Source organism: Nycticebus coucang, chromosome X (assembly GCF_027406575.1).
Source record: "Nycticebus coucang isolate mNycCou1 chromosome X, mNycCou1.pri, whole genome shotgun sequence".
Taxonomy (NCBI): Eukaryota; Metazoa; Chordata; class Mammalia; order Primates; family Lorisidae; genus Nycticebus; species Nycticebus coucang.
Genome location: NC_069804.1, coordinates 43,162,458 through 43,176,287, shown reverse-complemented (window position 1 = coordinate 43,176,287; position 13,830 = coordinate 43,162,458). Strand labels below are relative to the sequence as shown.

The following is a 13,830-nucleotide window of genomic DNA, read 5'->3' as shown; positions in this document are numbered from 1 at the left end:
AGAGACTAAGGTTCTAGTCCTATCTGCCATTAATTAATTACTAACCTAAAGCAAGTTTTAAAATTAATTATACTTCCAGTTCTAAGATTGTAACACATCTAAGAATGTAACACATTGTGATTTGTATCTGGAGGTTCTTCCCCATCATTTTAGCATTAGAGGTTGGGGAGGGTAGGATTTAGCTGTGAGGATTAGTAAGAACAACAAGAGATAACAGTAAAGTTCCTATGTGGTAAAACAGAACAGGGGCTGTTGCTCTCATCTGCCTTCCTTTTTTTCTGGGAATTTTAGAAAGCCAAACAGAGGGGTATATTAACATAAATAACTGATCTGATCTTATCTTACAGTTTGCTATCCCTTGCAGCTAGAGTTTCTTTATCCACTAGGAGGCACCATTGTCAAACAACATTGATTAGTGGTCTTGAGCTCTTGCCTCCTATAAGCAACTGGATAATTGCAAATGTGGTGGGACCCTAGAAATGGTGGCAAATCAATCTTTGATATCTAGATGGACATTAGAACAATCCTCAGTTTCTAAAACTTGATAAACATTATGTTACACTACATTTAAATTTTAAAAGTAGCAAAATCTTTCAGGCTATTCTTTTTTTCAAAGAAACAAAATTTTGTATGATACAGATAGAAACCTGAGAGATTACTAAGCCAATCTCATCATTTTATTGAAAAGTCATTGTCGACCCAGAAAGGCTAAGTAAGTGTCATGATCAAGGTTTGACAGGCAGTTACAGATAGACTTGAGTCTAGAACTAATGTATAGAGGGCATTTCTCATTGTTTTTGGTTATTCCAACATCAGAACCCTCTTCCAGTATTTGGAGAAGCCATCATCTTAAGATTCTTGATAGGGGACAAAGCCCTGTGAAGCTAAAAGTGTCAAATACTTGCTCTCCTTGGTAGTTATGATATGGGCATGTAACATATGTTGCATGAGCCAGACACATCCACCCATGTAATAGCCAGTGACAAAAAACACAGACCACTCTTAGGTGGCAGGATGGAAGATTCCAGGGATAGTTGTAGTAGTAGCACTTGGAATGGACTCCAACGTGTAACATTAGCAGGAACAGTGGTGCAGGCTACAGCAGTTGTGTAGGAAGGACAGCTGCAGTGGTGCCCTCATCAGATCTGTTTAGGGTTAGGGGACTGCATAGCACCACTCTTGGTTTACAGACCTCTCTACTATTCTATGAGCAGTCCAGTGTCCTATTAATAAACTCCCTTTCTGGTTAAAACCATCAGAGTTCATTTATGCTTCTTGTAACTAAGAACCTTAACTGACCCAAAATTCTGTAGAGTTGGCCCTCTATATCCATAAGTCCTATATCCTTAAATTCAATTGAAAAATATTCAAAAAATAAAAATAAATAACACAATAGTAAAAACATATTTTAAAGTGTGGTATTTACATGGTATTTACTTTGTATTAGGTATTATAAGTAATGTAGAGATGATTTAAAGTATGCAGGGTAATGTGTGTAGGTTATATGCAAATACTAAGCCATTTTATATCAGGGAGTTGAGCATCTGCAGATTTTGGTATTCAAAGAGGAGAGGGGATTCCTCGAACCAATCCTCCACTGATACCAAGGGACAACTGTACCAGAAATGAGTAGATGAGGAATGGCAGAAGACACCATTATAAGATGGGGAATTAGGGGCCTTATTCAGTGGTTGTAAAATATGTGCTTGGACTGGTACCTCTTATACCTAGAATATCAGCCATAGCCTAGGAAGGCTCTAAGATTAGGGATGGAGCTGAAGGTATGAGGGCGGGGGGAAGGCAGGCAGGCAGGCAAAGGGCCAATATCTAAGATGTCATGTTCTGGGGAGGAACTCTTAGGAACCAAATAATTCTTTTTCTTTTCTTTTTTATTGTTGGGATTCATTGAGGGTACAAAGAATTAGGTTATACTGATTGTATTTGTTAGGTAAAGTCCCTCTTATAATTGTGTCCTGTCCCCAAGATGTAGGATATGTTTGGAACCCACAGCAAAGCTGCTGTTCGTTCGTGTCTCTGGTCACGCAACACAAGAGGTGTGCCATACACCATAACCCCCATCCCCTACCCTCCTCCCCTCTACCCACTCCCTCCTTCCCCTACCCCTACTTGTAGTAGCTCATCTACTGCATTCATATTAGAATTGAGTACATTGAATTCTTGTTTCTCCATTCTTGTGATGCTTTACTAAGAAGAATGTTCCAACTCAATCCAAGTTAATACAAAAGATATAAAGTCTCTACCTTTTTCATATCTAAATAGTAATTCCATGGAGTGTGTGTGTGTGTGTGTGTGTATCTCACAGCTTGTTAATTCATTCCTAGGTTGGTGGGCATTTAGGTTGTTTCCCCGCATTTTGGCGATTATAAATTGAGTTGCAATAAACAGTCTAGTGCACATGTGCTTATGATATAAATGATTTTTTTTCTTCTGGGTAGATGCCTAGTAAAGATTTCTTGGTTCAGCACCTGTGGCTCAAGTGGCTAAGATGCCAGCCACATAAACCTGAGCTGGCGGGTTCGAATCCAGCCCGGACACACCAAACAACAATGACAGCTGCAACCTGCAACCAAAAAATAGCCGGACGTTGTGGCGGGTGCCTGTAGTCCCAGCTACTTGGGAGCCAGAGGCAGGAGAATCCCTTGAGCCCAGGAGTTGGAGGTTGCTGTGAGCTGTGATGCCAAGGCACTTTACCCAGGGCAACAGCTTGAGGCTCTGTCGCAAATAAAAAGAAAGAAAAGAAAAGAAAAAGGAAAAGAATTCTTAATAGAACCTAACATTTCAGGTCGTTGTGGTGACCTATTTGTCAAGGTGGAAGGTTAGTACATATTAATATGTGTATTTAGCAGTTTGTAAAGTTTGTAAGTTTGATGTATAACTTTTAAATATTTAGACATATGGTACCATGGACTTCCATTTGCATACTTGCCCTAGGCCCTGGAAAAGTAAGGGAGGCCACCTAGGGTATATGTGCCAAAACAACTTTGAATCTGTATCCTACTGGTGGTCCCAGGCAAAATTTTGAGGTAAAAGAATTTGTTCAACATGCTCTGCCTTCTCTCTGGAGATGACCTTTCTCTTCTTTTGGTGTCCTGCCTCCATTTGTCTACTCACTCTCAGCTGAAGACCTTCTTGGTACTTTCATCCCCTCAGTGAGCTGTGAGAAATCCCATTCAGACATTATCAATAATCTGCAGCACTCATCAGGGTGGTCTTCTTAAATTCTACTAAACATCAACCCAATAGACCACACATGGTATCAGATTCACTTAAGGGTACAGGGCAGAGGAAAAAAACAGTTTGCCAGCCAGGCAGCAGCAAGCATTTCTCTTTAAAGGAATCCTTTCAGCAGTACATCTAATAAAGTTTAGTAAATATAATAAAGAAAGAAAGATCTTTAAAAAGTCTTAACAAAACTAGTTAACAATTCAGAAGTCAATTTAGATTCACCTTCCCCACACACATAAATATAAATAAGAAAACTGCAGGGCGGCGCCTGTGGCTCAAGGAGTAGGGTGCCGGTCCCATATGCCGGAGGTGGCGGGTTCAAACCTAGCCCCGGCCAAAAACCAAAAAAAACTGCAGACAGAATAGAGTTTATATATGCTAATCAAATCATAGGAAAGCTAGCAAAAGATAAAATTATTTAACGTATCTTTAGAGAGCTTTTAAAACTTCCAAGGACTAGAATTCACAAAGGAAAACATCAATATATTTAACAAAATTGAAAACACTAGAAAATTAATTTGTTTCGATATTGACATAAAAGGGTTACATTACATTGAACATAAAGAGGTCATGTCAGTGTAAGGGAAGATATTAAGCTTCATACACAAATGGGCAAGAACAGAGTGTTTCCACCAAAAGAAATGCAATCGGTAAATAGGCATTTAGGATATGCTCGATCATTTTAATGTTTTTGACAATATATCAGAATTGCTTTATTAAGCAATTAAGTTCCCATTACAGTGAATATATGCTTTCTCCATTGAAAATATGAAGGTCTCTATCTATGTGCATATCTTAGTTACAATCCTGTTTAAGTACCTTTTCTGGTCCCTGTCCAGGTTCCTACTGAAAGATTATATCCTGTTTATAGTATATTGGGAAAGGAGAACTTTAGCACCTCAAACATTCCCAGATCTACCCAAAACCACTCACAGTGTTGACTCATTTCTGGGCCTTGTGGTTGTTTGTCAAAAGAGATGCTTTAAAGATGCTGATCTCTTCTTAACTACCATGTACTCACCACCAATCCCCTGTGCTGTCACCCTCATTTTCATTCTCATCCTCTCCTCTTCTCCCTCTCCCCACTACTCTTATTGCAGGCTCATGTCAGAGTCTGCCTACTCCATGAAGACTTTCTTTATCTCCCCTTTTGTAATGTAGGCTCTTAGAAGATGGGATATTGGCATAACTGGTCTATCCTCTACAGATAGCAGATGCTGAATAAACGTATACTGAATGAAACTTAAGCCAGATTCACTTAAGTATGGACTAGGTTAAGTGGGGGAGGAGTATAAAAAGGTTGTATGTGCATGACTTCCCTCTCAGAAATGAATTCACTGTCAGGGATCTCTGAGATCCTTGAGCTGTCCAATCAACCTGTTCTGGTCACTCAGCAGAACTTTCAAGTTCAGCCAAGTTAAAGGGGAGTGGAAATAAAGCAGCTGGAACTCCAATGTAGTGGAGAAAGACGCACAATTTATTTAAAGTGAAGCATGGACTTTCCCAGAGATTAGGAAAAGGTCCCCCTTGCAAGTAAGAGGAGACACCACACAAAGGCAGCATACAAATTTAAGTATCTTATCTTTTTTTTTTTCCATTTTTTTTTAATTAAATCATAGCTGTGTACATCAATGTGATCATGGGGCACCATACAAATTATAATTAAACACTGATGTGTTATATGAAATCACTTTTACAATCAGAGAAATCACCGATCCACAAATGGATTAGTAAATCGTGTTATATGTACACCATGGAATATTATGCGGCCTTAAAGAAAGATGGAGACTTTACCTCTTTCATGTTTACATGGATGGAGCTGGAACATATTCTTCTTAGTAAAGTATCTCAAGAATGGAAGAAAAAGTATCCAATGTACTCAGCCCTACTATGAAACTAATTTATGGCTTTCACATGAAAGCTAAGTATCTTATCTTAACCCCTCCTATAATTATCTACAAAGCTTTTCATTGGTCCCCTTTAGCTATTCTTGTTCACTTCTTATTGGTCACAGATTACCTCAGTTGCCAGATGCACCCATTTTCCTTCTCTTTTTATTTTTTTTATATTAAATCATAGTTGTGTACATTAGTATGATCATGGGGCACCATACACTTGGTTCATAGACCATTTGACACATTTTCATCACACTAGTTAACATAGCTTTCCTGGCATTTTCTTAGTTATTTTGCTAAGACCTTTACATTCCACATTTACTAAGATTCACATATACCCTTGTAAGATGCACCGCAGGTGTAATCCCATTAATCCCCCTCCCTCCATCTACCTCCCCCCTCCCTCCCCTCCCTTTCCCCCTTCTCCTATTCTTAGGTTGTAACTGGGTTATAGGTTTCATGTGAAGGTCCTACATTAGTTTCATAATAAGGGTGAGTACATTGGATACTTTTTCTTCCATTCTTGAGACACTTTACTAAGAAGAATATGTTCCAGCTCCATCCATGTAAACATGAAAGAGGTAAAGTCTCCATCTTTTTTAAGGCTGCATAATATTCCATGGTGTACATATACCACAATTTATTAATCCATTCGTGGATCGATGGGCACTTGGGCTTTTTCCATGACTTAGCAATTATGAATAGGGCTGCAATAAATATTCTGATACAAATATCTTTGTTATGATGTGATTTTTGGTCTTCTGGGTATATGCCCAGTAAGAGGGATTACAGGCTTGAATGGCAGATCTATTTTTAGATCTCTAAGTGTTCTCCATATCTCTTTCCAAAAGGAATGTATTAATTTGCATTCCCACCAGCAGTGCAAAAGTGTTCCCTTTTCTCCACATCCACGCCAACATCTCTGGTCTTGGGATTTTGTGATATAGGCTAGTCTCACTGGAGTTAGATGATATCTCAGAGTAGTTTTGATTTGCATTTCTCTGATGATTAAAGATGATGAGCATTTTTTCATATGTCTGAAGGCCATGTGCCTGTCTTCTTCAGAGAAGTTTCTCTTCAAGTCCCTTGCCCAGCCTGCGATGGGATCCCTTGTTCTTTTCTTGCTAATGCGTTTGAGTTCTCTGTGGATTCTGGTTATTAAACCTTTGTTGGAGATATACACTGCAAATATCTTCTCCCATTCTGAGGGCTGTTTGCTTGCTTTACTTACTGTGTTCTTGGCTGGGCTGAAGCTTTTTAGTTTGATCAAGTCCCAATAGTGTATTTTTGAAGCAGCTTCAATTGCCTAGGGGGTCCTTCTCATGAAAAACTGGCCCAACCCAATTTCTTCAAGGGTTTTCCCTGCACTCTCTTCTAGTATTTTTATAGTTTCATGTCTTAAGTTTAAATCTTTAATCCAGTAAGAGTCTATCTTGGTTAATAGTGAGAGGTGTGGGTCCAGTTGCAGTCTTCTACAGGTTGCCAGCCAGTTCACCCAGCACCATTTGTTAAATAGGGAATCTTTTCCCCACTGAATGTTTTTAATTGGCTTGTCAAAGATTAAATAACGGTAATTAGCTGGATTCATCTCTTGGTTCTCTATTCTCTTCCAGACATCTACTTCTCTGTTTTTGTGCCAGTACCATGCTGTTTTGATCATTATCGATTTGTAGTATAGACTGAGGTCTGGTAGTGTGATTCCTCCTGCTTTGTTTTTATTTCTGAGTAATGTCTTGGCTATTCGAGGTTTTTTCTGATTCCATATAAAATGAAGTATTGTTTTTTCAAGATCTTTAAAGTATGACAGTAGAGCTTTAATGGGGATTGTGTTGAAATTGTATATTGCTTTGGGTAGTATGGACATTTTAACAATGTTGATTCTTCCCAACCATGAGCGTGGTATATTTTTCCATTTGTTAACATTCTCAGCTATCTCTTTTCTTAGAGTTTCATAGTTCTCTTTATATAGATCTTTCACGTCCTTTGTTAGATAAACTCCCAAGTATTTCATCTTCTTTGGCACTACTGTGAATGGGATAGAGTCCTTAATTGTTTTTTCAACTTGACTGTTGTTGGTTTATATAAAGGCTACCAATTTATGAATGTTGATTTTGTAACCTGAGACGCTGCTGTATTCCTTGATCACTTCTAAGAGTTTTGTAGTAGAGTCCCTAGTGTTTTCCAGATATACAATCATATTATCTGCGAAGAGAGAAAGTTTGATCTCTTCTGACCCTATATGGATACCCTTGATCACCTTTTCTTCCCTAATTGCGATGGCTAAAACTTCCATTACAATGTTAAAAAGCAATGGAGACAATGGGCAGCCTTGTCTGGTTCCTGATCTGAGTGGAAATGATTCCAATTTAACTCCATTCAATATGATATTGGCTGTGGGTTTGCTGTAGATGGCCTCTATCAGTTTAAGGAATGTCCCATGTGGGCAGTGCCTGTGGCTCAGTTGGTAAGGCGCCGGCCCCATATACCCATATACCAAGGGTGGTGGGTTCAAACCCGGCCCCAGCTGAACTGCAACAACAACAACAACAACAAAAAAAAATAGCTGGGCATTGTGGCAGGCACCTGTAGTACCAGCTACTCGGGAGGCTGAGGCAAGAGAATTGCTTAAGCCCAGGAGTTGGAGGTTGCTGTGAGCTGTGTGATGCCATGGCACTCTACCTAGGGCCATAAAGTGAGACTCTGTCTCTACAAAAAAAAAAAAATAATAAGAAATGTCCCTTCGATACCAATTTTCTTAAGTGTTCTGATCATGAAGGGATGTTGGATATTATCAAAAGCTTTTTCTGCGTTGATTGACAGAATCATATGGTCTTTGTTTTTTAATTTGTTTATGTGCTGAATTACGTTTATATATTTACGTATATTGAACCAGCCTTGAAACCCTGGGATAAAACCGACTTGGTCATGATGTATGATTTGTTTGATATGTTGCTAGATTCTGTTTCTTAGAATCTTGTTGAATATTTTTGCATCTATATTCATTAGTGATATTGGTCTATAATTTTCTTTTCTTGTTGGGTCTTTTCCTGGTTTGGGGATCAGGGTGATGTTTGCTTCATAGAACGTGTTGGGTAGTCTTCCTTCTTTTTCTACCTTTTGGAACAGGTTGAGTAATATAGGTACTAATTCCTCTTTAAAGGTTTGGTAGAATTCTGACGTAAAACCATCTGGTCCCGGGCTTTTCTTTTGGGGGAGATTTTGTATAGTTGATGTTATTTCTGAACTTGATATGGGCCTGTTCAACATTTCCACTTGATTTTGGTTAAGTCTTGGAAGGTGACGTGCTTCCAAGTAATGGTCAATTTCCTTCAGTATTTCATATTTATGAGAGTAAAGTTTCTTGTAATATTCATTAAGGATTTTTTGGATTTCTGAAGAGTCTGTTGTTATTTCGTCTTTGTAATTTCTGATTGATGAGATTAGAGATTTTACTCTTTTTTTCCTGATTAGGTTGGCCAAATGTTTATCTATTTTATTGACCTTTTCAAAAAACCAGCTTTTTGATTTATTGATCTGTTGTATTATTCTTTTCTTTTCAATTTCATTTAGTTCTGCTCTGATTTTGGTTATTTCTTTTCTTCTACTGTATTTGGGGTTGGAGTGTTCTTCCATTTCCAGTTGCTTGAGATGTCCCATTAAGTTGCTTACTTCCTCTCTTTCCGTTCTCCTGAGGAAGGTTTGCAGTGCTATAAATTTCCCTCTTAGAACTGCCTTTGCGGTGTCCCAGAGGTTCTGATAGTTCGTGTCTTCATTGTCGTTTTGTTCCAAAAATTTGGCAATTTCCTTCTTGATGTCATCTCTGACCCAGCTATCATTCAGCATAAGGTTATTTAACTTCCATGTTTTTGTACAAGTATGCAGATTCCTGTTTTTACTCAGCTCAAGTTTTATTCCATGATGGTCCGAGAACATGCATGGAATGATTTCTATTCCTTTAAATTTACTGAGGTTAGACTTGTGACCTAAGATGTGATCGATTTTGGAGTAAGTTCTGTGGGCTGATGAGAAGTATGTGTATTCAGTTTTGTTGGGATGAAGATGTAGATGTCTGCTAAATCTAAATGCTGGATGGTTAGATTTAAGTCTGGAATTTCTTTACTCAGCTTTTTGTTGGCGGATCGATCTATCACTGCCAAAGGAGTGTTAAAATCTCCGACTGTTATGGAGTTGGAGGACATCAAGTTGCTCATGTCTGTTAGAGTTTCTCTTATAAATTGAGGTGCATTCTGGTTGGGTGCATAGATATTAATAATTGAAATCTCATCATATTCAGTCTTACCCTTAACAAATATAAAGTGACCATTTTTGTCCTTCCTTACTTTTGTTGGTTTAAAGCCTATGTATCCGCAAATAAAATTGCAACGCCTGCTTTTTTCAGGTTACCATTTGCCTGAAATATGGATGACCATCCTTTCACCCTGAGTCTGTATTTGCCTTTTAAGTTAAGATGTGACTCTTGTATGCAATAAATATCTGGCCTGAGTTTTTGTATCCAGTCAGCTAACCTATGTCTCTTTAGGGGGCAGTTTAAGCCATTCACATTAATGGAGAGAATTGATAAGTTTGGTGTAATTTTGGGTATTGAGTTTTTCGAAAGTCCAGTGGGTATTTTTAATCCTTTTGCCATTGTGGAAGTTGGAGTTTGATCCGAAGTTTCTGAGTGAGTTTACTTTTGTGGTATAGGATTGGGTTGGTTATTATTATGGAGGATAGGTCTGAGAATATCCTGAAGAGCTGGTTTGGTTATGGCAAATTTCTTTAGCATATGAATGTGATTAAAGTATTTAATTTCTCCATGAGAAATGAAACTCAGTTTAGCTGGGTACAAGATCCGGGGTTGAAAGTTATTTTGCTTGAGGAGATTAAACGTTGATGACCACCTCTTCGGGTTTGAAATGTTTCAGCAGAGAGATCTGCTGTCATTCTAATGTTCTTCCCTTTGAAGGTAATAGTTTTCTTTCGCCTGGCCACTTTGAGAATTTTCTCTTCATATTAACTTTAGTGAAGTTAATTAAGATATGCCTGAGGGATGTCTTATTGGCTTTGAGTCGTGCTGGGGTTCTGAAGCTATCTGCTATCTGAATTTCAGGTTCTCTAGGCATGTCTGGAAAATTCTCTTTCATAATTTCATGCAGAAGGGCCTCTGCACCCAGTGAGGCCACTTCATATGTTTCAGGAATTCCTGTGAGTCGGATATTTGCCTTCTTCGAGTTATCCCAGAGCTCTCTGAGAGAATGATCCATTTTCGCTCTCCATTTCTCTTCCTCTTTGAGAGTTTGGGAGCGTTCATAGGTTTTATCTTCGATGTCGGACATCCTTTCTTCTGCTTGGTCGATTCTGTTGCTAAGCGATTCTACTGTATTTTTCATGTCTGTGAGGGTTGCAAATTCTTGTTTCAGTGTGTCTAAGTCTTTGATGGTTTTGTCTTTAAATTCGTTAAATTCTTGAGACAGCTTTTGAATTTCTCCACGAATTCCTAGTTCCAGTTTGTTAATCTTGTTTGCCATCGAAATTCTGAATTTGATTTCTGACATCTCAGCCAGTTGTTTGTGAATGGGATCTTCAATTACATCTGCCATATCTTTCCTTGGGGTGTGGATCTATTCTGGTTATTCATGTTACCAGAGTTTTTCCACTGATTCTGCCCCATGATTGTTTTACTCCCTTTGATTTCTCCCCTGGTGTTTTGTCGAGGACCCATACAGTGGTGTGGCCTGAGAAACTGGGGCCCTGTTTGGTGTAGAGGGGCTAAGTGGTTCTGTCTTGTTTTCAGCTGGTTTCTATTTGACCCTAGTGAAACAGTTACTCTGTGTTGAAGTCTCAGCTGTGGAGAAATACCAGCAATTAAGTCACCCCACCCACCACAGGCAACAAATGGAAAAGGAAAATCAAACCTTCCTACAACCACACACCCAGGGCACCACCTGGATAGTCCCCAGGTGAGTGGCTCAGTTCCAAAGTCCAAATCAGTTGTCTCAGTCAGCAGCTGCCTCGGGTGGGAGAGTTCAAGAGGTCCCTGGGAACTGGATCACAGGGGTCTGGTGACTGCTCTAATATGGCTTGCTCCAGTGCTGCATGGAGTTTGGAAGAGCCACCCAGTAAATAGATCAGTCTGGGAAGATTGATGCCTCCTTTCCCACCTTGCAGCTCTGTCACATCCAGTGGCTGCTAGCCGCACAGGGCTGCGACCCAGTCAGTTGTCTGCAGTAAGCAGATACTCCAGGGCTTTGCACCTGCCTAAGTCACAGGGTAGTCTGTGTCTGCTCGTCTAGGCCGCTACTCTCTGTCTTTAGCCAGCAGGGGGTGGTGTGGCCTGTCAACCTTGGGCATTTGATGGAGGCTGGAGGTGTTCACTCAGTTCCAGCCCCACCCTTAGTTTATGTTACTGGGTGAATGGAACAACCCTGTGGGAGTTTGTTTCTGACCCTGCTAGATTCTTCTGCAGAGGAGAGGCTGATTTGAGTTCCCAGAACCTGTGTCTCAGGCCCTGTCTTTAGTCCTGTGGGTTTGTATTCGCAGCACGATCAGTTGTCGGCTGTAGCCTCTTGGCCTCCTTTGTCTATATGCTGGTGATCCCCTGAGGGCCAGGTGCATCTTAGGCTCAGTAAAGCCGTCCTCTGGATCAACCCCACCCTGGGAGTTTCCCGGCTCTGTGAGTGTGTTTTCTAGTCCCCATGTTCCACCCAGGTCAGTGCCGCCTCAGGCAAACCCTTTACTCACGGGGCCTATGTTTCAGTCCCAGTTCTGTTCTATGGTGGTTGCCATCTGAGAAAATGCTCAGCCTCATCTGGTTGCCCAGGAAAACAGAAGGAGATGCTATGGGATATCTGGGCGTGGGCCTTGTTATTGCTGCAGACGGCTATTGCTCTGCACCTCGGGGCACCACCGTTCCATTGTAATTCCCTCTTAGCCGACCGTCATCTTCTCGCTCCTTTGCTACAGAGTCAGCACTGGCCAGCTGCAGTCCAGGTCCTGTCTACACCTCTCAAGAGTTCACCCAAGAATCTGGACTCCTGGGGGGGCAGGTCTCCAGATCACAGAGTGAGAGTGGAGGGGAGTGCTAGGAGCTCAGAGTTGCAGGTCGTAACACCAAGCTCATTGAGACCAAATGAACAAATAAACAGATACAAAGGTTACCAGGCACATGGGCCCATAGATACAGCGACAGACGGAGACACAGACATACAGGTAACCGCCACGACAGCAGCAATATCAGACCAACTGCAATAAAAATAGTGATAATCATAAAATAATTGAAAGAAAGGGAAAAAAAGAGAGAAAAAAGTGGTATTAGTAGGAATGTTAAATGAGAAGAAAGAAGAAATTAAAATTAGAAGTCATAGAAATAAAAAATATATCTATATAAAAAGTAATAATAAATAATTATCAAAATCTCCTCTAAGAAAATGGTGAGGAAAAATCAAAAACAAACAAAGCACGAAAACAAAAAAATTAAAAAAAAGGCACCAACTACAAAAATATTCTTGCGTGTAGAAATATACCTATACATATCTATATGTCTGCTGTAGGGATCAACTTTCGTAGGAATATATTCATACTGCAATATACTTTCTGGACACCACGTGGCGCTGTGTGTGGTTCCGAGGCTTATACCTGATTTACAGTTTATACTGTTACCATGGTAACCACCTACCATGGCTGATTGCCATTTTGGAATTTCTGTAAAAGTTTGTCTAAGAATTGTGTAACCTCGACTGTTCTTTTCCAGACAGCACCTGCGACCGACCTTCCCACTCAGTGCAGGTGTCCACACTTCTTAAGTCTTTCCACTCTGTTCCCATGTTCTCCTGCAAACTGGCGACTGCAATCGGCTGTAGGGGGAGTGGTGCTGAGTTCGCGCGGTCGTTGGCAGGTTTGCGGTTTTATCTGCTGTAGCTGGCTCCTGGGGCTGAAGCCAAGTTCGCAGCTTTAGCAGCTAAAGCCGGGTCCGTGGCTTCAGTAGCTGTAGCCGGTTCCCGTGATTGGAGCGTTCGGGGGACTTATTCTGAGTTTTATGGTTCAGAGTTTCCCTTTTGGATCGGCGCCCGCCAGTTCCAGGCGCAGCCTGAACCGCCAACCCCCTCCAACACCTGGGGGAAAGGTGCCCGCCCTTTTGGGTAGTTCAAAATGCCTGTTTCCCGGGCAGGATCCCTTCCCTTCAATTGTCCAACAGTTTGCCCAGCTCCCCGTGGTTTTGAGTGGCTCTCCTTTCGGATGCCTCCCTCAGTTCAGGAATAATTATTTGTCAATTGGGTTTTGTCAGCATTTACAAGCTGCTGACCTCCGTAGGGGAGGGGCCTGCTGGCCGGCACAGCCGAGCAGGGAAGAATCTCTACAACAGAGTCTGTGGTTTTAAATTACCCCTCATATATAGCAGTCCGCCAGTTCGCTGGGCGTCTCCAGCTGTCTGTCCACTCCAATAATCCACACACAGGGAAGGTCCAGACCGCCTTTCCTCTCACCTGATGGCTTGGGAGAGGTGGTCTACACGTCCGTCCTGTCCACCATCATGTTCCGACCCCCTTCCTTCTCTTTTTAGCCATAATTATTACCTGCAATTTCCCTGACAATTATGATGGTGTCTATTAGGCTTGTGATGTTTGTGATATTTGCTGTGTGCACTGTTATATAACTGTGACCATTACTTCACTTCGTGTCATAGACTAGA

The 13,830-nt window shown here is 40.8% G+C and overlaps 1 protein-coding gene across 9 annotated transcripts in view; it reads left to right on the top strand.

Moving 5' to 3' along the window:
* Nucleotides 1-13,830, top strand: part of CASK (calcium/calmodulin dependent serine protein kinase) — a 507,330-nt gene that overhangs the window by 237,505 nt on the left and 255,995 nt on the right. The window lies entirely within an intron of this gene.